The sequence below is a fragment of the Sceloporus occidentalis genome, unplaced genomic scaffold (genome assembly GCF_023333645.1).
Source record: "Sceloporus occidentalis isolate IW3139 unplaced genomic scaffold, rSceOcc1.0.p SCAF_1, whole genome shotgun sequence".
Lineage (NCBI taxonomy): Eukaryota > Metazoa > Chordata > Lepidosauria > Squamata > Phrynosomatidae > Sceloporus > Sceloporus occidentalis.
In genome coordinates, this window is record NW_028316981.1 from 174114832 (window position 1) to 174141143 (window position 26312).

Sequence of the window (26312 nt, forward strand, 5' to 3'; positions counted from 1 at the left end):
TGCGTGACACTGTGTGCAGCACCACCTGGCAGGCAGCATCACGGCACCCCTCTGGTGCTACATCCAGATGATGTAGAACCAAAGGAGCGCAGAAAAGCTGTGGCACTGGTGGCTATGGTGCCCTTTCCACAGAACAGAAAGGAGCTGTTTTTGGAGCTCCTTTTTGCGCTGCAGAAAGGGCAGATTGGGGCTGCGGTGTGCAGTTGCCATGGTGCTGATCTGGTGCTAAAAGGGGAGGCTTCAGGCCACCCCTTAGGGGCAGTCTGTACAGCTCCTGAGAGGAAGAGAGAGAAACTGGAACATTTTAAAAGCACAGAAAAAAATAGGATAGCAGAGGATTAATTTGGAATTGTCTCTAGCATATCAAGGCAGTTGGAAAGTATGTTCCATGACCGCAACAACCTTAAGTTAACAACCAGGTCAAATGAACACAAAAGTTTCTTTAGTGCCACTATATGGCTTGCCAAGCATTGCTGAACAATTTAACATTGCAATGCACACACAAATCAGTGAAGTCATTTATATTATAAACTAAGAAACCCTTGCTTCAAATTTCCTCTCACTCTGGAAGGCTTCGGTTTGCTTTACTCACTTTCCAGGGATTAGGGCACACTGAACTCAGTGGGAATGACTTCCAAGTAATTAAGTAGAGCAACGGGTGGGAAAATTCATATTTAGAGAATTTCTCTCTCTCTCTCTCTCTCTCTCTCTCTCTCTCTCTCTCTCTCTCTCTGTGTGTGTGTGTGTGTGTGTGTGTGTGTGTTTGTATGTGTGTCTGTGCACACAGGTGTACATGTGTGCGTGCAGATGCATTCTAGTGGTGAGTAGGGCTAAAAGCAATAGGATGGGTCCAAAACAGCAGTATAATTTAGTTTAAGATACAAAATGGAATACAATATAAAATGGAACAATCTCAAACAAATGATAGGACCAGTTTGTAATATTAGAAACAAACATAAAACACATCAAGGCAGCACTAACTTGATTACAGTCAGATAAATAGGTCCCCGGCTCAACGAAGAACACTGACTTGTAGAATTGCTACAATTGTGTGGTGAGCCTATTCAGTAAGTCAGGTAGTTACACTTTCTTTAGATTTTCAGGTTTCTTTCTGGCCTGTTACAGACTGCCAAAATAAAGCTGCTTCGGGTCTCTTTGGAGATACGCTATTTAAATGATGCATGGGTCCTAAGAGTCCGGAGGTCGCGCCAAAGCAACACTCCATTCCTAAGCACTGGAGTGCAGCTTTGGTGCAGCTTCCGGATTCTTAGGGTGCATGCATCATTTAAATAGCATACCCCCAAAGAGACCCGAAGCAGCTTTTTTTTGGCAGTCTGTAACAGGCCATTGTTTCAGGTACTGATTATATTTATCATTTTTTATACATTTCTAACAATTGGAAACAGACGTCTGGCATCCTATTCGATGATTCTGTAAGTCTGCCTTACACCACTGCAATCCATTCTTATGGTTATGTCACATGCAATGACCCAATGTCCCCTGCAAACCAAAGTTTTCATTAGTGCAGCCCCCTCCCCAATCCCTTTCTGTGTTGCTGGAGAGTGGGGGGCATGAGCAGAGAGCCATGAACAGACATCTGCAGAGACCTTGCAAGGAGGACAGCTGGATGAGAGAGACTCTGCACAGGCTGTTTTATACTTGTTTGTAATATTATATATTGTTGTCATCATTTGTCTGAAATTGTTCAATTTTTTTAATTATGGTTCTGTTGATTGGAAGTCTTTTTTTAGAGACACTTCCTTCTTGTATTGGTTGGTGTGATGATCCCTGTGGTCCAAGCAGCCCAAACAGCAGACCTGTCTTGGCTCTTAGACCCAGCATATCATTAATTTCTCCCCGAATCTCCTGGGTCTATATTCCTACTCTGTGCAAAGTTGAAGATGACCCCTGGAGATCCTTGAATCACACTGCCATACCCAATGAATTCCTATTGGATTTCCCTTAACATACATCGGGACTTGTTAAGGATTTCTACTTCTCCTTCTTGCTAATCTTCTCAAGCATCAACTGAGCTTGGACACTTGTAAAGGAGTGCTGAAGTAGCAGATAGGAAGTATATATTATAATTAAACAAAACAGAACAAAAAGATGTAAATCATGCAAGATCTTAAGGGCCTTGCAGGTACAATATGTGTAATTTTAAAACTATTCATTTCATGCAAGCAACCAGAAAAATAATAAATAAGGCCTAAATGTTTTAATCTGACACATTCCTATTTAACTGATATATTGATGTAATATGCTGGCCATGATGGATTTGAAATTTTGGCGTGGTACAGACCGCTCAAGAAGGGTGGCCTGCCGGCGCCTGTTTTTCCATGAGGCTTCCTACCAGTGGAAAAAGAACTCGCAAAAAGTGGGGTCTTTTGAAGCCATGGCGGCGGCATAACAAGTGCGCCACTGGCTCACTCATTACATAAGTGCCACGCGGCACCGTGCAGATGCCACATGGCACTTATGCAACAATGGCGGTGCCCATGTATACAGGGTGCCGCCATTGTTACACCTTCGTCATGTGCGAGGGTTGCGGGGCGTGAGGGTGCTCCGCCCTCAGCCAACCCCTATCACGTGACAAGGGCACCTAAAAGGCCCTTATGTACTGGGCCATAGTTACAGTTCTTAGCCTAACATAAACTATCTGCCTGAATTATGCCTTCTTGGTATAGTCACAAACACTACAGTTTTCCTAACCTGTAAGACTAACTTGAGGGAGACATTCCCACCTCCAGTTCCCAATGTAGAAACCACTAACTGCTCAAGACTCTCTCTCTAACTGTCACTCTCCAGCTGGGGTTCAGAAGCCTTTTTTCTCTTAGAAGCTTCCGGAAGAAAATCTCGCTCCTGCTCACTGACTGGCCAAGTGAGCCTTCTGTCAGCTGTGATGTCATTACTTATTTGCATGTGCCTCCCTCCCAGCTTACTCTTATTACCTGGCAGAAGTCTCCCAATGAGTGGAGGCTCAGTCATTGCAGTTGGGATTTTAGTTTAAAGCACTTACTGCCTGGAAAGCAGCCTGCAGAGAGGCCTAAGGAGGATTAACACAGCAAAGCAAATGTGATATAATAGGTAACACTGAAACCTGGTGGGATGAGTCTCATGACTGGAATGTAGTTATAGAGGGGTATAACATATTTCAGATAAATTGACCAAATAGGAAGGCAGGAGTACTAACATTATATGTCAAGGATGTGAACACATGTGACAAAGATCTATGACTTAAATCCTGGAAGCCTGGTTGAGAGTATCTGGGTAAAAGTTAAAGGGGAGATAAAAAATGATTATCTCATTGTGGAAGCTACTTCAGACGGCTGTGCCCAGCGACACAGAGGAGAAAGGGGCCAAGTGGCCCCTTTCTCCTCCTCCCCGCCGCCGCAGGGTGTCCTTGGGGCTTGAAGCCCCAAGGACACCCCTTTCCAGGCTGTGGGGAAGGGGCCTTTTGCTGCTTCCCCGCTGCCTGAAAAGTGGTGGATCAGGGCCTCAGCGGCTGCCGCTCTGGCTCTGGCCGCTGAGGCCCTGATCCAGCTGGGAAAGGGGAGGGTGCAGGCCGCCGCTTTTCGGCGGTCTGTAACCCGCCTCTGAGTCTTCATAGAATACAAGCTGAACATGAGCCAATAGTGTGATGTAGTAGCTAAAAAAGCCAACGTGAGTCTAAGCTGCAGTAACATGAGTACAGTTGGCCCTTCATTTCCACAGACTCCTTATCCACAGATTCAACCACCTACAGTTTGACAATATATAAAAAATAAATAAATTCCCAAAAGAAAATCTTGATTTTGCCATTTTATATAAGGGGAAACGTTTTACTACCCCGTTGGATTTAATGGGAGTTGAGCTCCAAGGATTTTGGCATCCATTGGGGGCGGGGGGGCTGGAATCAAACCCCAGTGGATACTGAGGGCCCACTATATATAGTGTCTAGATTTAGGGAAATAACAGTACCCCTTTATTCTGCTTTGGTGAGACCTCACTTGTGTCCATTTCTGAACAGCATAATTAAAGGATATTGACAAGCTGGAAAATGTCTAGAGGAGGGTGACCAAAATGGTAAAAGGTCTGAAAATCATGCAGTATGAGGAGTGATTAGGAAACTGGGTATGAGAGTGAGGTGAAGAGATGATATGATTTAAATATTTGAAAAGATGTCATATTCAGTATAGAGCAAACTTGTCTTCTACTGATCCAGAGACTAGCACACAGAGCAATGGATGCAAGCTACAGGAAAAGAGATTCCACCTCAACATTAGGAGGAACTTCCTGACAGTAAGGGCTCGGAGTGTAGTGGATTTTCCTTCCTTGGAGGTCTTTAAACAGAGGCTGGATAGCCATCTGTCAAAGATGCTTTGATTGAGAGTTCCTACATGGCAGGGGGTTGGGTTTGATGGATCTTGTGGTTTCATCCAACTCCATGATTCTATGATTCTTTAATTTTACAGGGGTCCCATATGGCAACTTCCTCCATTTGAAACCCCACCTGACTTGCTCCATTTATAACAGAGAAAATAAAATTATCAAGAAGGGACAAATAGAAGAGCTGCAGAATGTCTTTAGAACCTGAATTCAAATGCTAGTTCAAGATAGAGTTTGTTGTTGTTGTTGTTGTTGTTGTTGTTGTTGTGTGCCTTCAAGTTGTTTTGGACTTAGGGAGACCCTAAGGTATGCCCATCATAGGGATTTTCTTGGTAAATTTCTTCAGAAGTGGTTTGTCATTGCCATCCCATGAGGCTGAGAGAGTGTTTTCCAGTAGGTTTCATGATCAAGCAGGAAATAGACTTACCAAATGAGTTTTGTTATTGTTGTTATTTGCCATCACGTTCACTTCAACTTATAATGACCCTATCAGTGGGTGATCTCAAAGAGCATAAACATTTAGCAGGATGAAGAGAATGAATAATGAATAATACAAGTGCAGAGTTTAGCAGTGATACTGTATAAAAACATGACAGCTCCTAGAAACCTACATCCACTGTGGCCAAAGTGGTGTGGGGATTCTGGGAGTTGTAGTCTATAGAAATAACTTGGCCAAGCTGCCTCTGGCCCTCTCACACACAGATTCCCTGCTTCATACAATCATATTGTTGGTCCTATTCATCATGGATCATTGTCCTATAATGGCTCCCAACTTGGTCCAATTTGGATGGTGGGGTGGGGAGCATATTCATGCCAGGAAGTGAAAGACTGATGGTGACTCATTTCAAAAGGTTTGTTATCACACATTCAGATGACTGAATTCATCAGATGATTCCCTGCTGCTGACAGCTATTTAAAGATGTTTCTATTGTGAACCCCTGAGAGAGCAGAATGCAAAATGTGCGCGCACACACAGTGAAGCCACAAAAGCCTAGGAGAGCTGTTTTGATAACCCCCGTTCCATAAAACATTTTCTTGGTTGAGGAATTGAAAATCCATGTGAGTTTTTCCAGGAAAAGAGCTTGCTCAGCGCACAGGAAGCTCAAATTCCACTGGCATCTGCTCCTGGGTTTTCCCTTTAAGATTCAGCTGTACTTTCAATTGTGACAACCTTTTCCCCATGGAACCCCTTCCAAAAAGCTGTCAAGTTTCAAAAAAACATTCAAACTGAGAGCAGTAGAAAAAGAAAAGGCAGGGATAAGGGACACTGGTTAGTTCTTCATTTCCATATGTTCACAAGATAATCCCAGCTTTGAGAAATAGTCCCTTTGCTCTATGTGGGTCTTATTTCTGAGTATTTTGTTACACTCAGGGAGGATACCTATAGCCCTTCCTCCGAGATGTTGTTCTATTACAACTTCCATCATCACCAACCAGCATGACTAATAGTAAAGGATAATAGGTAGTGTAACAACATAGATGGAAGGGTTGCAGGTGCCCAATGCTTGGCTTAAGGTGTATATGCTTGCCCAGATCACATAATAGTGTGTCGGCATGCCAGTTTATAACATGCATTTACTGCTTAACCAGTTTTTAAAAGTTGGTTGGTTATTACTTTTGAGGAGACCGGACCAAATTATCTGAAAGTGGACCAAATTATCTGAAGGACTGCATTCCACCATATGAGTCTTTCTAGGCTCTGAAATCCTCAAGGGAGGCTTTCAGGAAGGCTCTTGGAAACAGGCTGGCTACTGAGGAAGAGGCTCATAGTAGGTTGGCTCTGTATACTTTTTTTAAAAAGTGCTTTAAAACTCCTTTTAAAAACTCAGTTGTGTTTTAATATTGTAACTGTTGTGCTTTAACACTGTAACTTTTTGTCTGTTTCAAATCTGTTCCATTTTTAATCCATTTTTGCATTAATTTTTCAGGAGTTGCCTTGAAGCCCAGCACTGGGGGGAAAAAGAAGTGTATAGACATCAAATGATTGCATAGATTGTTATGGTGTGCCTGCAAGTCCTTTTTCACTTACAATTACCCTAACGTAAACCTACTCCTGGGTTTTCTTGGCCAGATTTGTTGAAAGAGTGCTTGCTTTTGTCTTCCTCTAATGCTGAGAAAATGTGACTAGCCCAGTGGGTTCCCACCTGGCCTCCTGGAGTCCTAGTCCAACACTTAAACCACTACACCACACAAGCTCTTTATAATAAATACAATACATTTATTATATTAATAATAAATATAATCCGTTTATAAATAAATAACACCATTAACATTTTTATTATGCAAAATATGTAGTTCTTGTAAAAATGGTTAATGATATTTGAATATATGAGAGACAGAAATAAAAAGATACGTTGTTTTATGAAATCTGGGAAACATCTGTTTAATTTATGAAGGTTAGAGATTATATTATGTAATATACCAGATATAACATATTAATCAATACAACTCATTTGAAATGTCTTGAAAGAGTGATTTGGACAACTGGAAAGAACAGTACATGGATTGTTCAGTATTATACTGTACACTCAAAAAACATTCTAGATGTTTATGCAGTAGTGCAGTCATAAAATATGTGTCATATATATTTTAAAGGCACTGTTTAATTTTAAACAAGTATTGATAATTATTAATAAACAAAATAATAATGTATTGATGATATAGTTTTTTGTGGGTTTTCCGGGCTATGTGGCCATGTTCTATGAGAGTTTATTCCTGACGTTTTGCCAGCATCTGTGGCTGGCATCTTCAGAGAATGCTTTCAGGAATAAACTCTTCTAGAACATGGCCACATAGCCTGAAAAAAACACAAAAAACTATGGATGCCAGCCATGAAAGCCTTCAACTTCATATTGATGATATACATCTTTAAGAGTCCCATCTTAAATAAATAGTTTGTTGGTATTATACTGATACTGACTTTCGGCTATATCTCCAAGATATCTCATTATGTATATGCAAGTATTCCAAAATCCAAAACTCTTCTGGTCCCAAGCAATTTGGATAAGGGATACTCAATCTATATCTGGACTTCGAGATCCTCAGGGGGTACACTACTTATTGTCCTGCAACAGTAACAATATAGTTTAGTTCTACAGTATTTTAATGTTTTCTTCTCTGTTTTAATTGTATTGTTATTTTAATCTGTGAATGGCTTGGAGTCCAAATTCTGTGGAGAAAACAACAACAACAACATAGAAGCAGATTTGGCAGGAAACATAGAAAGTGCCTTTTTAGTGGCTGCTCCTTGGATCTTGAATTCTTAGCCAAGGAAAGCTGGGCTAGCTGCTTTTTATCATTCATTCACAGGGAATTAAATGTATTTTAATTCACCTACAATTAAGTTTTAAAGTTGATGTTTGTGCTGAAGGCAGTGTAACTAGTGGTTGATGTTTATTTCTTTATTATAGATATGGTTTTAATTGTCTTATTTTCATATTTAACGCTAGTTTTCTATTTTTCTGTATTTTACTACTGTTCTCTACCTTGAATGCAATTTTTAGTGGAATGGCAGAATACCCCTACAAATCACCAAGCAAATGAGTGGAATTCAACAAAATGACATGGGTATAGAGAAAAGAGTGTCTAATTCATTCATGAACTACTTCAGAAGAACTATCTCAGTGGAAATCACAAACATTCATCAAACACTTTTCATTCACACTGAAAGGAGCAGTCCTCAAACTGAACTTTAAGCCAAGTGAGTTTGAGCTTATAATGACATGTTTGCCTTATTTAAGCCCCAGAAGGTTCAAAATTACTATAAGAGATATGTCATTTTTGGAAAGAATTTGTGTGAGAATCATGGGAAAGATGCAGAATAGAAAGTGCAAAGTATATACAACATGTGGAATTAATCTTATTTTTCAAATTACACTTAAATACTTCTGCAGCTCTTTCATCGCAACATGATACCTTTCTTCTCACATCTCACATCCATTTAGTCTGCTATCAGAAACCAAGCAACAATCAGGCGACATACCATCAGCATATAATTGCTTGGGAGAAAACACCTCCTTTTCTTCCAGTGGCAATATTCACAATACCTTCCTGCTGTATATGTGCTCCATTTTCATTCCCTGGAAAGAGTCACTCCATGGACATTGCAGAACAATTTCTTTACAAATAATGACAACTGTGCATCCTCCCCATGGGAAAAGCATAATATTTTCTCTATTTGGCAGCATTAGGAAAAAAAACTGCGAATAATCTACATCAGTTATTAGTTATGGCTGTAGAACTATGTAGTTTGGAAAAAAATTACTCTGCAAAGGGATCTTGTAGCACCTTTGAGACTAACTGAAAGAAAGAAGCTGGTACAATTCTAGTCTACAAAAGCGCATGCTACCAGCTTCTTTCTTTCAGTTAGTCTCAAAGGTGTTACAAGATCCCTTTGCATACTTAGTTCTGTCTAACTGTATGGTCTCCTGTCTTGAATTCCCCCCATCAGTCTACCTTAATAGCCAGCAACTTGATTGGGGATGAAGGAAGTCTATCTGGAAAATGGGAAAATACACTTCCCACCCTTCCTCCTGCCAGGCCAGTGAGAGGTCAATTCACCAGCTGAAGGGAGCTCCTCTGCCAGATCTGCTGGCTCTTAAAGTGGGCTAGGGGGAATTTATGTAATTTTAGAGCAAGATTGTACAGTATTACTGACTACAGAGAAAATACTGAGCCATAACTCTGGGTTACAAGTCCATAACTGCAATACTGAATGCAGCCAATGAAAGTAACATACATGTACATGCTGGGTAGGCATCAGTGAGGACCAATAATCTGGGGAAATATATCTTTTCTATGTACCTGCATTATCTGTTTTAATTCATCCACCTCACATTTTCAACATCTAAATCAAAGTCAAAGTCATCCAATATATTTTCAATCTCAACTGCAGAATTAGAGACATTTTATCATTGTTTCCTCACAATTCTGACCCATATGCCAACTGAACATTCACTACAGAATAGTCTAGACATAGCAATATTACCTTCCTCCTTGTGATCTTAGTAACAGGGCTGCCTATCCTCTGTGTGATAGCAATGCTTCATCTTCTAAATTTTCTGGTCATCATCTGGTTGCTGGAGGATCACTGCTGGATCACAGCCTGACAAAATGTGGATTGTAATAAGTGCAGTAAGTATTATATTGGGACTTGGGATATTCAAGTTCAGGTCCATGGAGCCATGAAAGTCACTGTGTGATCTTCGGCCAGTTGTTTTGTTTCAGCTTGACTTACAACACGGCTGTTGAGAAGATAAAGTACAGTGGAAGTATTGCCACATACACCATTCTGAACTCATCAGGCTGTAAATAAAATAAAATAAAGGTAAAAAATATGCTAAGAGGTAGCTTCTGAAATGCAGGTTTGGTTTGCAAGTAGATTTGAAGAAGCTGAAGAGAACCAACAGTTTAAGTAATTGTCCAGTCTGTGAAATAGAGAATGCTTCTTTATAGCACCTTCATAGCTTGCCCTTTTGTTCTGCTAGGGCAGAAAGTCAGATTCTGCAGGCATGTTTCATGTAACAATGAGCCTAATACTATGCAGAGCATCTTATATTGAGCATTACATTTGGACAAATGAAACACTATTTTTCCAGGCACAAGAAAGCTTGACTCTTATAAATTATAATCTATTACTCCAAGGTCTAGCCCCCGTCATCCCTATCTTTTCTGATATTGTTGCTATTAAAAGGGATAGAATTCTAGAATCATAAAGTTGGAAGAGACCACAAGGGCCATCCTATCCAACCCCATTCTGCCATGCAGGAACTCACAATCAAAGCACCCCTGACAGATGGGCATCCAGCCTCTATTTAAAAACTTCCAAAGAAGGAGACTCACAACACTCCAAGGGAGTGTCTTTCACTGTCAAACAGCTTACAGTCAGGGCATTCCTCCTAATGTTTACGTAAAATCTCTTTTCCTGTCGCTTGTTTCCATTCTTCCAGGTCCTATTTTCTGGAGCAGCAGAGAACAAACTTGCTCTGTCCTCAACATGACACCCCCCTCAAATACTCTTCTCCAGGTAAACATACTCAGCTTCCTAAGTCTCTACTCATAAGGCATGGCTTCCAGAACCTTCACCATTTTGGTTGTCCTCCTCTGGACACGCTCTAGCTTGTCAACATCCTTTTTGAACTGTGGTGCCCAGAGCTGGACACAATATTTCAGGTGAGTCCTGATCAAAGCAGAACAGAGTGGCTCTAATATTTCCATTGATCTAGACACTATACTTCTATTGATGCAGCCTAGAATCGTATTGGTCTTTTTAGCTGCTACATCACACTGTTTTTATAATAAATGTATTAATTATTTGACAAAGAATATAACAATAAATATGTAACATATAACAGTATGTTTTTTGTTTGTTTACTGTTACACTTTGACTCATGTTCAACTTGTGGTCTACTAAGGGCTCATTCACACTACAATTTAACCTGGTTTGCAAACCGGGTTATAGGTGGATTCCAAAATAACCTAGATGACTACTGGTGAAGTGTGAAAAAAGTGGCCACTCTCCCTGTCAGTCTGGTTGCACAGTTGTGAAGATTAGTTGGGAAGAGAAAGAGCATTGTAGAGCTGGCTTGAGTGCACTGGTGAAAAAGGAAGAAATAACTATAAATCACACTGCCAAGCAGCTGAGTAGATGAAAAGCAAGAGGCAGACTAAGTTCCTGTCCCTCTTTTTTATTGCTTTGACAAAGCAGGATCTGACAGAACTGACCTTGGGGAAGAGTCTGCTTGTCAGACAAGAACAGTGAGATTTCCCTCTTGTTCTTCTTCCTCCTCCATTCCCTGCCCATCTCTGCAAAACAGGTGAAGAGATGAAAGTGTGCGGTAGATTGTATGTGTGTGGCTTGGAGGGGGAACGTATGATTGTAAGTAGGTGTTGCGAGATGAACACTACCTTCACCTGGCTCAAAACATTATTGGCAATTGTCCCTCCTCCACTCAGGCATTCAAAGAAGCAGCCAAGCATTTATGCATTTTCAGAAGATGTGAAGATTATAGTGTTCTTCATTCTCCAAATCATAGAATTTTCAAGGCAGCCTTCAAAAGTTTAAGAATTGGTTGTTGCAGAGCCAGAGTTGTGAAGTTGCACTGCTCAGACTTTGGGAGTCTGGAAAGATGTTCATTATTATTCATTCTCAACTTGAGAATTGTGGTTTACAAAAGTCAGTAAACCCCATCAGGAAAAAATAGTAGTCCAGAGAGAATTCTGTGCAATTTTCTCCCACTATTTGAGTGTCCTGAAATGATACAGAAGAATTATTCTGCATAGAAAAACATGGGGGGATTTTTGTGCACAAACCTGTTTCTCTGCAGGAAACTTTTTTTTCCTTGTGCAGAAAACAGGTTTTGTGCAAAAATCTATTTTCTAGGTAGAATAATTCCTCTGCAACACTTTGGGACATTCAAACCTGGGGAGAATACCACAGAGGAATGTTCCTTTTCTCCTGCTGCAGGGAGAAAACTATCGTATTATTCAATAATAATAATAATAATAATAATAATAATAATAATAATAATAATAATTTATAAGCCTTTTCACCAAAGGGTGGAACATTAACATATCCAGTCAAAGACAACAAAATATTTTGTGCCTCTTTCTTTCCAGGCATTGTCCTCCTTCCATCCCTCCTTCCCATACCAGCCAACCCTTTGGTCAGGGGCTTCGCAGAAGTGACTTTTTACATAGACTGTGCCTAGGCCTTTGTCTTGGTTATGAACATGTTTGTCTCTTCTGTCTAAAAATACCCAGCTGGGAGGATCTATGTTCCAAGACAGCTAATTGAAACCATTTCTCTTCCAATTTTGGCAGTTGATGTCTGCATTTTCAACATTAATATCTGTAAACTGAATAGTTAATGAATATGAGTGAGCTCTAACAATGAATTGGAAATCTTTCTCTCTTTCTCTCTGTCTCTCACACACATATTCATGCTTTCTGGAATTTCACAGATGAAAACATCCGACACATGTGGCCAAGCAACATGACAGTGTGGTCAAAGTGGCAAGGGTTATGAATGAGGGAGAATAGAGTGGCTAGGAGATGCTGTAGCTGTTTGCTTTTGCCTGAGACTACTGGGAAGGGCAAGATTCTGCCTCGCTTTCCCCCATTCTCTGCTGAGTTAATTGAGTGCAAACTACTTTTGCACTTTGAACTCAGTTTGCACCAAGTGAAGTAAGCTGAAGACAAAGAAAGAAAGTGGGAGGAGGAGAGAGAAACTGGGACATTTCAAAAGCAATTGAAAAAGGATCTATCAGGACTGTTCCTGATAAATCAGGACTGTAGGAAGGTATGAGCCATGGCAGTCAATGCTGAACCATAGTGCTACAGCTGGGCAATGCAGTGGTTTTGGACATTTGGAGGGTATGCACACATTTTGACTACTTTGTCTCCTGTTGCTTAGTGGCAGTCTTCTCAGTAGCAAACAAATAGGAAATAGAAGTAATGCAAAATATCAGTGGGTAGCTTAGGTTATTACCAAAAGAGCTCCATTCTCACAGCAATTGCATCAGTTTTTAAAAATGGAAACATATGAATTTGAGAACACCCATTATCACATGTCTTTGCAACCATGTGACTGGAGACCGCCGCCGCCATTGTGTTCTCTTCTTGACTCCCCCTTAACTCTGCCTCCCTACCCTATCCAGCATGCCTTTCAAGGGGGCTGTGGTGGTTAATTTTATTTTTATTTATTTTTATTTTAACTCTTTCATGCAATCCTGAGCTCTGAGACCAAGAGTTTAAGGTTGTTTTTTAATTTTATTTTAAAGAGAAAATAAAATAAAATGAATTAGGCTGCTTGGTTATAGCAAGGGAGAGGGGACAGGGGGAGAGGAGGAGACACTGACACAACATGACTGCCAATATGGCAACTGCCGCTGCAGAAATGCTTTGCACCTTGGGACTATCAGTCCTGGGAGGTCATTGAGGTGTTTGCCCTGTCAATGAAAATGAAGCCTTAATTGTACTTGGGGGTCACAGCGGCTATGGTTTGGAGGTGGTGTTGTATGATAAGTATCTCCAAAGCTGCTTTTTCCCTAGCTCTAATTGCAGTTTAAAAGCCATGTGCAGTAATCTCCTTAGTCTTGAATAGGCAAGTAAGACCCATTAGCATTACAAATAACCCACTCATGCTGTAGAGGAAAACTATTTGGTTGTATAGATCAACACAACAGCTGGTATCTTTTGAATTCTCCTTGATGGGGTGTGAGTCTTCATGATGAGTGCCTACACTCACTGGTCCAGATTGATTTTGGGGTTAGATAAAGCAGAGACAAAGGCAGAGACAGACCAGGAAATTGAAGGAAGGTGCTGAGTTCATGATCCTCCAAATCATGGTATGCAACAGCATTGGTCAACCTCAGATTTTCTAGATCTTTTGGTCTTCACTTCCTATAATCCTTTTCCATTTACTATGCTGGAGGGGGCTGATGTGGGCTGTAGGCCAAGAAAAACATCTGAAAGGCCAAAAGTTCCTCTAATTTGGAGGTATATCTTAGCTGGGCTAATGAGTTTAGGCTTACATTTCAACTTATGGCTTGGGCTCCATGTGGCATATCCCATTCTGTCAATATTTGAGGAAGCTTAAAATAATGAGTACAATTCCTAATCATGCTACCTCTTTCTGTCAGAGATATTGCAGCACATAGACACTAATGAATTCCAGCCAGCAATCTAGCTGATCTCTGTCTTTTATCAGGTGTCTTGGAATTTATGGTTTCCTGCATAATCAAGATGATTGCTGAGCACCTTATTTTCCCATATGCACCTGAGCTTGCAGTTTGGACAAGAAGATGAGGTGGAATCCCTTTGCCTCAGTGTGGGAATGAAAGACTAGTCAGCAGCTATGAAAATATGTTCTCTCTCTCTTTGTACATAATTCATCTTTACAGAATAGCTGATTCTCAGAAATATCCCCTAAGACAAAGATGAGGTAGCTTCTGAAATGCAGGTTTGGTTTGCAAGTAGATTTGAAGAAGCTGAAGAGAACCAACAGTTTAAGTAATTGTCCAGTCTGTGAAATAGAGAATGCTTCTTTATAGCACCTTCATAGCTTGCCCTTTTGTTCTGCTAGGGCAGAAAGTCAGATTCTGCAGGCATGTTTCATGTAACAATGAGCCTAATACTATGCAGAGCATCTTATATTGAGCATTACATTTGGACAAATGAAACACTATTTTTCCAGGCACAAGAAAGCTTGACTCTTATAAATTATAATCTATTACTCCAAGGTCTAGCCCCCGTCATCCCTATCTTTTCTGATATTGTTGCTATTAAAAGGGATAGAATTCTAGAATCATAAAGTTGGAAGAGACCACAAGGGCCATCCTATCCAACCCCATTCTGCCATGCAGGAACTCACAATCAAAGCACTCCTGACAGATGGGCATCCAGCCTCTATTTAAAAACTTCCAAAGAAGGAGACTCACAACACTCCAAGGGAGTGTCTTTCACTGTCAAACAGCTTACAGTCAGGGCATTCCTCCTAATGTTTACGTAAAATCTCTTTTCCTGTCGCTTGTTTCCATTCTTCCAGGTCCTATTTTCTGGAGCAGCAGAGAACAAACTTGCTCTGTCCTCAACATGACACCCCCCTCAAATACTCTTCTCCAGGTAAACATACTCAGCTTCCTAAGTCTCTACTCATAAGGCATGGCTTCCAGAACCTTCACCATTTTGGTTGTCCTCCTCTGGACACGCTCTAGCTTGTCAACATCCTTTTTGAACTGTGGTGCCCAGAGCTGGACACAATATTTCAGGTGAGTCCTGATCAAAGCAGAACAGAGTGGCTCTAATATTTCCATTGATCTAGACACTATACTTCTATTGATGCAGCCTAGAATCGTATTGGTCTTTTTAGCTGCTACATCACACTGTTTTTATAATAAATGTATTAATTATTTGACAAAGAATATAACAATAAATATGTAACATATAACAGTATGTTTTTTGTTTGTTTACTGTTACACTTTGACTCATGTTCAACTTGTGGTCTACTAAGGGCTCATTCACACTACAATTTAACCTGGTTTGCAAACCGGGTTATAGGTGGATTCCAAAATAACCTAGATGACTACTGGTGAAGTGTGAAAAAAGTGGCCACTCTCCCTGTCAGTCTGGTTGCACAGTTGTGAAGATTAGTTGGGAAGAGAAAGAGCATTGTAGAGCTGGCTTGAGTGCACTGGTGAAAAAGGAAGAAATAACTATAAATCACACTGCCAAGCAGCTGAGTAGATGAAAAGCAAGAGGCAGACTAAGTTCCTGTCCCTCTTTTTTATTGCTTTGACAAAGCAGGATCTGACAGAACTGACCTTGGGGAAGAGTCTGCTTGTCAGACAAGAACAGTGAGATTTCCCTCTTGTTCTTCTTCCTCCTCCATTCCCTGCCCATCTCTGCAAAACAGGTGAAGAGATGAAAGTGTGCGGTAGATTGTATGTGTGTGGCTTGGAGGGGGAACGTATGATTGTAAGTAGGTGTTGCGAGATGAACACTACCTTCACCTGGCTCAAAACATTATTGGCAATTGTCCCTCCTCCACTCAGGCATTCAAAGAAGCAGCCAAGCATTTATGCATTTTCAGAAGATGTGAAGATTATAGTGTTCTTCATTCTCCAAATCATAGAATTTTCAAGGCAGCCTTCAAAAGTTTAAGAATTGGTTGTTGCAGAGCCAGAGTTGTGAAGTTGCACTGCTCAGACTTTGGGAGTCTGGAAAGATGTTCATTATTATTCATTCTCAACTTGAGAATTGTGGTTTACAAAAGTCAGTAAACCCCATCAGGAAAAAATAGTAGTCCAGAGAGAATTCTGTGCAATTTTCTCCCACTATTTGAGTGTCCTGAAATGATACAGAAGAATTATTCTGCATAGAAAAACATGGGGGGATTTTTGTGCACAAACCTGTTTCTCTGCAGGAAACTTTTTTTTCCTTGTGCAGAAAACAGGTTTTGTGCAAAAATCTATTTTCTAGGTAGAATAATTCCTCTGCAACACTTTGGGACATTCAAACCTGGGGAGAATACCACAGAGGAATGTTCCTTTTCTCCTGCTGCAGGGAGAAAACTATCGTATTATTCAATAATAATAATAATAATAATAATAATAATTTATAAGCCTTTTCACCAAAGGGTGGAACATTAACATATCCAGTCAAAGACAACAAAATATTTTGTGCCTCTTTCTTTCCAGGCATTGTCCTCCTTCCATCCCTCCTTCCCATACCAGCCAACCCTTTGGTCAGGGGCTTCGCAGAAGTGACTTTTTACATAGACTGTGCCTAGGCCTTTGTCTTGGTTATGAACATGTTTGTCTCTTCTGTCTAAAAATACCCAGCTGGGAGGATCTATGTTCCAAGACAGCTAATTGAAACCATTTCTCTTCCAATTTTGGCAGTTGATGTCTGCATTTTCAACATTAATATCTGTAAACTGAATAGTTAATGAATATGAGTGAGCTCTAACAATGAATTGGAAATCTTTCTCTCTTTCTCTCTGTCTCTCACACACATATTCATGCTTTCTGGAATTTCACAGATGAAAACATCCGACACATGTGGCCAAGCAACATGACAGTGTGGTCAAAGTGGCAAGGGTTATGAATGAGGGAGAATAGAGTGGCTAGGAGATGCTGTAGCTGTTTGCTTTTGCCTGAGACTACTGGGAAGGGCAAGATTCTGCCTCGCTTTCCCCCATTCTCTGCTGAGTTAATTGAGTGCAAACTACTTTTGCACTTTGAACTCAGTTTGCACCAAGTGAAGTAAGCTGAAGACAAAGAAAGAAAGTGGGAGGAGGAGAGAGAAACTGGGACATTTCAAAAGCAATTGAAAAAGGATCTATCAGGACTGTTCCTGATAAATCAGGACTGTAGGAAGGTATGAGCCATGGCAGTCAATGCTGAACCATAGTGCTACAGCTGGGCAATGCAGTGGTTTTGGACATTTGGAGGGTATGCACACATTTTGACTACTTTGTCTCCTGTTGCTTAGTGGCAGTCTTCTCAGTAGCAAACAAATAGGAAATAGAAGTAATGCAAAATATCAGTGGGTAGCTTAGGTTATTACCAAAAGAGCTCCATTCTCACAGCAATTGCATCAGTTTTTAAAAATGGAAACATATGAATTTGAGAACACCCATTATCACATGTCTTTGCAACCATGTGACTGGAGACCGCCGCCGCCATTGTGTTCTCTTCTTGACTCCCCCTTAACTCTGCCTCCCTACCCTATCCAGCATGCCTTTCAAGGGGGCTGTGGTGGTTAATTTTATTTTTATTTATTTTTATTTTAACTCTTTCATGCAATCCTGAGCTCTGAGACCAAGAGTTTAAGGTTGTTTTTTAATTTTATTTTAAAGAGAAAATAAAATAAAATGAATTAGGCTGCTTGGTTATAGCAAGGGAGAGGGGACAGGGGGAGAGGAGGAGACACTGACACAACATGACTGCCAATATGGCAACTGCCGCTGCAGAAATGCTTTGCACCTTGGGACTATCAGTCCTGGGAGGTCATTGAGGTGTTTGCCCTGTCAATGAAAATGAAGCCTTAATTGTACTTGGGGGTCACAGCGGCTATGGTTTGGAGGTGGTGTTGTATGATAAGTATCTCCAAAGCTGCTTTTTCCCTAGCTCTAATTGCAGTTTAAAAGCCATGTGCAGTAATCTCCTTAGTCTTGAATAGGCAAGTAAGACCCATTAGCATTACAAATAACCCACTCATGCTGTAGAGGAAAACTATTTGGTTGTATAGATCAACACAACAGCTGGTATCTTTTGAATTCTCCTTGATGGGGTGTGAGTCTTCATGATGAGTGCCTACACTCACTGGTCCAGATTGATTTTGGGGTTAGATAAAGCAGAGACAAAGGCAGAGACAGACCAGGAAATTGAAGGAAGGTGCTGAGTTCATGATCCTCCAAATCATGGTATGCAACAGCATTGGTCAACCTCAGATTTTCTAGATCTTTTGGTCTTCACTTCCTATAATCCTTTTCCATTTACTATGCTGGAGGGGGCTGATGTGGGCTGTAGGCCAAGAAAAACATCTGAAAGGCCAAAAGTTCCTCTAATTTGGAGGTATATCTTAGCTGGGCTAATGAGTTTAGGCTTACATTTCAACTTATGGCTTGGGCTCCATGTGGCATATCCCATTCTGTCAATATTTGAGGAAGCTTAAAATAATGAGTACAATTCCTAATCATGCTACCTCTTTCTGTCAGAGATATTGCAGCACATAGACACTAATGAATTCCAGCCAGCAATCTAGCTGATCTCTGTCTTTTATCAGGTGTCTTGGAATTTATGGTTTCCTGCATAATCAAGATGATTGCTGAGCACCTTATTTTCCCATATGCACCTGAGCTTGCAGTTTGGACAAGAAGATGAGGTGGAATCCCTTTGCCTCAGTGTGGGAATGAAAGACTAGTCAGCAGCTATGAAAATATGTTCTCTCTCTCTTTGTACATAATTCATCTTTACAGAATAGCTGATTCTCAGAAATATCCCCTAAGACAAAGATGAGGGAACTGTAGCCTGCCAGATGTTCTTGGATTGCAGCTCCCATCAACCCCAGACAACCTGAAAAATGGTCTGGGATGGTGGGCGCTGAGGTCCAAAAGCATCTGAGGAGCTACACTTCTCTCTTCCCCTAGTGCATGCCTGTCATTATCACAGCCATTCATTTCTGTGGAGAAAATGAAGTTATGTACTTGAGGGAACATCGTTGGTGCAGTGGCTAAATCTATCCCCCAGTAATCCAGGATGTGGAGATTGTTCCAAGAAGACATTGCCTTATCTCAGGTGTAAAAATAATAAAATCATAGAGTTGGATGGGACTACAAGGGCCATCCAACCCAACTCAACCCCCTGTTAGGCATGAATGCATAGCTAGAACACTCCCAAGAGAAGCCCATCTAGCTTTTGTTTTAAAGTAAAGCCTGACATCAATACTAGGAAAGATTGTAGAGCAGATCATTAAACAAAGAGTCTGACCATTTAGAAGGGAATGCATAACTACAAAAAGTCAACATGGGTTTCTCAAAAACAAGTCATGCCAGGCTAATCTTATATCTTTGTTTGATAAAATTACCAGCTTAGTAGCTGGAGGAAATGCTATGGATGTAGCATATCTTGATTTCAGTAAGGTCTTTGACAAGGTCCCCCAAGATATTCTGGCAAACAAGTGAGTAAAATTTGGGTTACACAAGGCTACTGTTAGGTGATTTTGTAAATGGTTAACTGGCCAAACCCAAAGGGTGCTCAACAGTGGCTCCCTGTCATCTTGGAGAGAAGTGATCAGTGGAGTGCCATAGTGTTCTGTCCTGGGCACAGTGCTGTTCAGCATCTTTATCAATAACTTGGATGAAGGAGTAGAGGGTGTACTTATCAAATTTGCAGATGGCATCAAATTAGGAGGAGACGCTTACACTCCAGAGGATGGATCAAAATTCAAAATTCCAGCCTCCCCCCCCCTTCAAAAAAACCCCTCAATTGGATGCATTTGAAGTGCATGAGAACAACAAAGATTCAACCCAGATTCTACCTGGATTATTTTCACTATCTGAATAACCCTTAAGACATAAATGAATATATTAAAAATGCACAGAAGGAATAACACATAAAAGGAGCAGGAAACTATACTCTGCTCTCTATTCGAAGTAGAGAGGTTGAAGGAATACAGCCCAGAGATACAGTCATTAGTATATAGGGGTGATTCCCCAGGCTCTCTGGATCTCCAGATGGAGGAGGAACCCAGGCTGTTACTCCCTGATGCCTCACTTTGATCACTGCAGAATCTCAGCCAAACCTAGCTTCCCGAAGCCCAAGGGTTGCTCATTACCAGTGGGATTCCCCAGGCAGGGAGGCTGCAATGTGGGTCTCCCAGTGAGTAGTTGGTAGGTGAGCTTTTCTTTCCACTCTAGATTTGACAGCCTGGTGGAGGTGGAGAGAAACCTTTTTGCCAGGGAAACACTGGCTTAATGCCAGGCTGTCTGTCTGCTGCCTGAGGAAGGCACTGCAGAACAAAAGTGGAAAAGGATGGTGTGTGTGTGTGGGAGAAGGCTTGCGAGGGAGGCAGGCAGCATTAGTCATGGCCGTGGGCTGGGGCTCAGGAGACACTGGTTTACATCATAGATGATTCAGACACAATCAGGTTGACCCGTAGGATGATCCCTCCAGAGCCATCCCATTAGCTTGGGGTGGTGGTGCAAATAGAAATGGCACGAGATCAGAGTGCATTTACTGGGGGGGGGGGGGAGTTTTGTTAACACACTTTAAAATGTAGCAGTTGGAGGCCTTGAACAGGGCCTTTACAGTCCTTTCAAAATGGGGAAGGGTAGAAAGAAGGGGAAGTGTTTTCAAAATTAGTCAACATAACAGCCAGGCTGTAAATTGTGGTGTGGGACAGACTGCCCCAAAAGGGTGGCCTGCTGGCAGCCTTTCCCCCACATTACGTAAGTACTCATTATGTAAGCAATGTTAAAATGGTGGTGCTCGTATGGACGGGATGCTGCCATTACTACGCCGCTGTGCTGTGTTAGGGTTAGGGACCATGCAGTTGGTGCGCGGTTCCTATCCCTAAAATCGGTGCCAGCATGGTGCATATGGCATGTATGTTCCAGGCCTATCTTGCTGTCTTATTTGATCCTTGCAGCTTTGCTAGAGCTTGGAAAACTGGCCTTTTGGGGACAACAGTTCACATAATCCCCTGAGCTGACTGGGGGGGAAGGTTCGTTCTTTCACACATGCCCTCACCACTCAAATGGAAAAAGGTTAAAGACTTTCAAAGGCATAAACATGCTTTCCCTGGAAGCACAGCCCCATTGAACTTAGTGGAGCTTACCTCTAATTAAATATGGTTAGAATTGCCTAGTAAATGTCATTCCTCAAGTCAATGACATTCTCTGTGGGATTAAGTCTGCAGTGCTGTATTTCAGGGAGAAGGCCACATGGAACTTGGTGGGATTTACTTCTGAAGAGCCAAAGTGGTGCAGTGGTTTGAACATCAGACTGCAACTCCACTCTGAAGAAGCTTGCCAAGAAAACCCTGTTTGCTTTAGGATCGCCATAAGTCAGAAATGACTTGAAGGCAAGCAACACAACACCACACACTTCTGGGAAAAACATGCATGGGACTGCACTAAAAATCCACATACACAGAGTTTAGATGTGTTACGTTTTTTGGACGACAGCTCCTAGAAACCTACATCCAGCAATGCCATAAAGTAACTTTACCAAGCACTGCATTTTCCCACGGAGTTGTATACAGTTTGGAATGACTCCAGCTGCAACACGCATGCAGATTTTAACATCTCTTCCTCATATCAGAGTGTCTCTTTGGTGACTAACAGGTATCCACACACCCTTGCTCAATCCCTGTTTTCCATTATTGTAGACAGAAACTAAACTAAAGCTAAAGAACACTAAACCAACCATCATGCTGAAATACAACCTGAAGAATATCCCTTTAGAATTTAAAGATGATGTGGAAAATAGATTTGCACTATTAAGCCTAATTGACCAGGAGCCACAAGAACTCTGGACTGAAGCCTGGGACATTGTCAGGGAAGAATGCAAAAAGACACTATCTGCAGCCAAAAAAGAAAGAGAAGCCTCAATGGATGAAAGATTAAACTCTTCAAGCAGTTAAGGACAGATGAGATACAAAAGTAAAAGGTGACAGAAACTGAGCCAGAACTCTGAATATAACTGTTGTGAAGGAGATCTACTGTAATAGTCAAGTTGGAGAATTGAAAGTTGAAAACAAAAAAGAAAAAACAAGACACCACTTTCATAAGATCTGAGAAATCAAAGAGAACTTTAAACCAAGAATTAGGATGCTTATACAACCAGTAGGGGAAAACATTTCATATATATATATATATATATATGAAGAATTAAAAAGACAGTGGAAACAATCTATTAAAAAACTATATAAAAGAGATTAGATGAAGATAGATTCATTCAAATAAGAACAATTTGAAGATGAACCTACAGTTTTAGAAATTAAAGTGGATGTTGCATACAGTATGCAAGAAATAAATGACCATGAACAGGAGGCATACCAACAAAACTGCATCAAGCTACAGAGACAGAGTCTACTCTAATTCTAATTAAAATCTGAATATGGAAAATGAAAGAATGGCCCACAGTTTGGAAATTCTCAATATACATTCTAATTACCAAGAAAAGGGACACCAGGGGTTGCAATAACCACATGACCACTGCATTAATTTCCCATGCAAGCAAAGTGATGATCAAAATTCTACAACAATGACTTTTACCATATATGGAGTGAAAAATGCCAGATGTCTAACCTGAGTTCAGGAAAAGAAGAGGCACTAGGGATCATATTGCAAAAAATATGTTGGCTAATGGAGTACACCAAAGAATTTTAAAAAATCAGCCTGTGCTTTATAGATTATAGCAAAGCTTTTGATTGTGTACATCATGAAAAACTATGGATTGACCTTAAAGAAATGGGTGTGCCAAAACATTTGATTGTCCTGATGTGTAACTTATAATCAGGACAACAGTTACTGTTAGGGCAGAATATGAAGAAATGGAATGGTTTCCAGTTGTCAAGGGGGTCAGGCAAGGCTGCATTTTATCACTCTATCTGTGTAACTTGTACGCTGAACATATGATACATAAAGCAGGATTAGACTTGGAGAAAGGAGACATGAAAACAAAAATAATGACTACAGATAATTTACATCACTTCAATAACTTTAATGAAACTTTAATGAAAACACTGACATAACCTTAATGAAAACACTGAAATAGTTCAAGATTTTTTTCATACCTTGGCTCAGTTGCTAATCAGAAGAGAGACTGCAGTCAAGAAATCAGAAGAAGATTAGGACTTGGAAGGGCAGCTATGAAGGAACTAGACAAATTCCCAAAGTGTCAGGATATAGAACTGAATACTAAAGTCAGAATTACCCATCCTGTTTCCTATTTCTCTGTATGGTTGCAAAAGTGGACAGTGAAGAAACTGTTAGGAAGAAACGTATTTGAAATGTGGTGCTGGAGAAGAGTTCTATGGATATCATGGACTGCTAAAAAGACAATAAATGGGTCCCAGAGAAAATTAAACCTGAATTCTTCTTAGAAGCTGAGATGACTAAAACAGACTGTCATACTTTGGACATATTACGAGAAAAGACTCACTAGAGAAGACAATAATGCTTGGTAAGTTACAAGGCAGGATGAAAAGAGGAAGGCCGTATTCCAGGTGGAGAAGCTCAACAAAGGAAGCCACAACCATAAATATGCAAGACCTGAGCAGGGTTGCTGATAATATGGTGACTTGGAGATCTCTCATTCATAGGGTCACCATAAGACAAATTTGACTTGATGACAGTTAACAACAAGAAGACATCTATGCTTCTTTCAGAGACTGTTAGTACATTTCTCTCCACAAGTAAGACTTTTAATCAAATTTATAGTCAGAAGGTTCTTGTGAATTTCACTGATCATATTTGTTTTCATCTTCACATTTGGTGCACATTGGCAAAACCTGTCTTTTTGCTTTATGCGTTAGCTGGGCCAAGGGCTTAAAGTCTTGCAAAATAAGACAATGATCCTGTTTTTTATAAAAAGTAAATGTTTCTAATAAATACAAAACTGTTTAGAAGAAACAGACCTTCCTTACAAGACTTATATATAGAGAGCCAAAGTAGGAAAACTATGGGTTTTTTTCTTGATCACTGTCATTGCTATTTCAACCTTGTGATTTCAAATAAGTTTTGTTTTAGCACTGTTCTTTATTGTTTTATTAACTGACTTTATTGTATGGTTGAAAACTTTAAAAAAAATAATGAAAAGGAGTAATAGATTTTCCAGATTGGTGGATGGATAGATGAAGAGGGGGAAACCTTGTCATAGCTCTCAGTTTCATATTTTCTTTCTACTAATGATAGTATTCTGGCATAAAATAATAGATCACTCCTGTTGATGATCTTCTCTCTGGCTGGCAGATTCTGAAACTTATAGTCCAAAAAGCAACTTTGGTGGGCCCTGTCTTTCCTCTAATGAGCTCAAGATGACACACATTGACCTTCTCTCCACATTATCCTCACAACAACAAGCCTGTGATGTAGATCACACTGACAGAGATTCTGGCTGAAGGGGGTTAACCTATAACTCACTGTGAATTTGAACCAGGAGCTGTGTATATTGGTTCTGAGAAACAGAACTCCAGACTGCAAGTTACACAAATAGTTGTCTTTATGAATCAAAGGGAATCACCATTCATACAAAGACACTCACTCTCATACACATTCAAGAACTAACAAATGAAAGGTGGTAGCAGATAGCAACTTAAGGGGCTGCAGATGGCAAAATGGTACTGAGTCCAGATGTGGGGCACCAGTCAGGGGATACCAGGATGAGATGTGATAGGTCCGCCATGTAACAGGAAGGCATGTGTGGGTTCAAGTAATTTCTGACAAAACTAAGGCAAAACCTATCACTTTGTCTTGGCAAGGTTTGTTCAAAAGGGCTTTGCCAGTGTTTTCCAGAGAGGCTGAAGATGTGACATGACCAAATTGACCCAGTGGGTTTCCATGGGAAAGTGGGATTTACAGGGGAATCACTAGGAAGGTGCAACAGTGCAGACCACATTGGGTGAAAGCCCAGAAGGAAGTGAAACACCTGGTGGGGGGAATCACCTGTTATCCATCTTAAACTCCTGACCTGCTGCCTCCTGCCACCAACAAGGGAACCTCTGTAAAAAAAAAGAAAGGGGGGGGGGAGGATGTCCCTGTTGTAGAGTGTTGCCCTGCTGGCCCATCCTGCCACCCATCCAGTTACTCAGGTCTTTCTGTGTTTGGCTGGGTGAGTGAGTGAGGCAGAGGGAGGAAAATGAATCTTCTTCATTGTCTCCAGGAAAATATCAAAATTTGCTGCTAATGGGTTCATTATGTGGATCAGTGGTGGGTAAAGAGGGCCTATGGGTAACCCATAATGCCCCAAGGCCTTTCCTGTAGCTCCTAATATTCCCCCAGCAAAAAAATACCTCCCAAATTAGTTTTTTCAACCAGGAGCAGTACCTTAGCCTGGAAATGGGATGCAGTAATGCAGAGACCCAAGCCTCTTGATCCCTCCAGAGTCAGGAACCCCCTCCCCCAAAAACAAAACTGGAAATGGATCTCCACGTCCATCTATCTATCATCTATGTATCATATATGCTCCAGTTTGACAGAGAGAGTCCTGATTAATCCTCTGCTGTCCCACTTTTTCAGCCACTTTTCAAATTTCCCCAGCTTCTCTCTCCTCCTCCCACTATCCCTCTTTGTCATCTCCCTCTTTGGCTTTGTTTCGCGAACGAAGATTCAGGAAGGACTCATCTCGCACTTTGTACAAGCGCGTTGGTGACTAAAAAGGCCAATCCGGGACAAACAGGTCAGGTTGCAGAAAGCACAGCGGAAAGTCTCCTTGGGTGATGTTTCCGGGTTGTGGTTGTTGTTTCTCTTCAAGGTGTCATCCCACAGCCTTCAACTGTTGCAAACTAGGATGTGTTGTTGTTTCTCTTCAAGACTCATTCACCGTGAGCTTTCAAAAAAGGCTGCAGCATCGTGGATAGTGCGTCTCCATGCCTCCCGATGTGAGGCCAGGGCAGACCATTGTTGGTGATCAATTTGGCCAAGCCTGAGATGTTGTTTCAGGGAGTCCTTGTATCTCTTCTTTGGGGCACCCCTCTTACGCTGACCCGTGGTGAGTTCACCATAGAATACTGTTTTTGGGATGTGATGGTCCTTCATCCTAGAAACGTGTCCTGCCCAGTGCAGCTGCGTCCTCAATAGCATGGCCTCAATGCTGGTGATCCCTGCTTGCTCAAGGACAGCAACATTAGTCACATAGTCAGCCTCTTCCCCCATGACAAGGGGGCGTCAATGGAAAGGTGTCATCCCACAGCCTTCAACTGTTGCAAACTAGGAT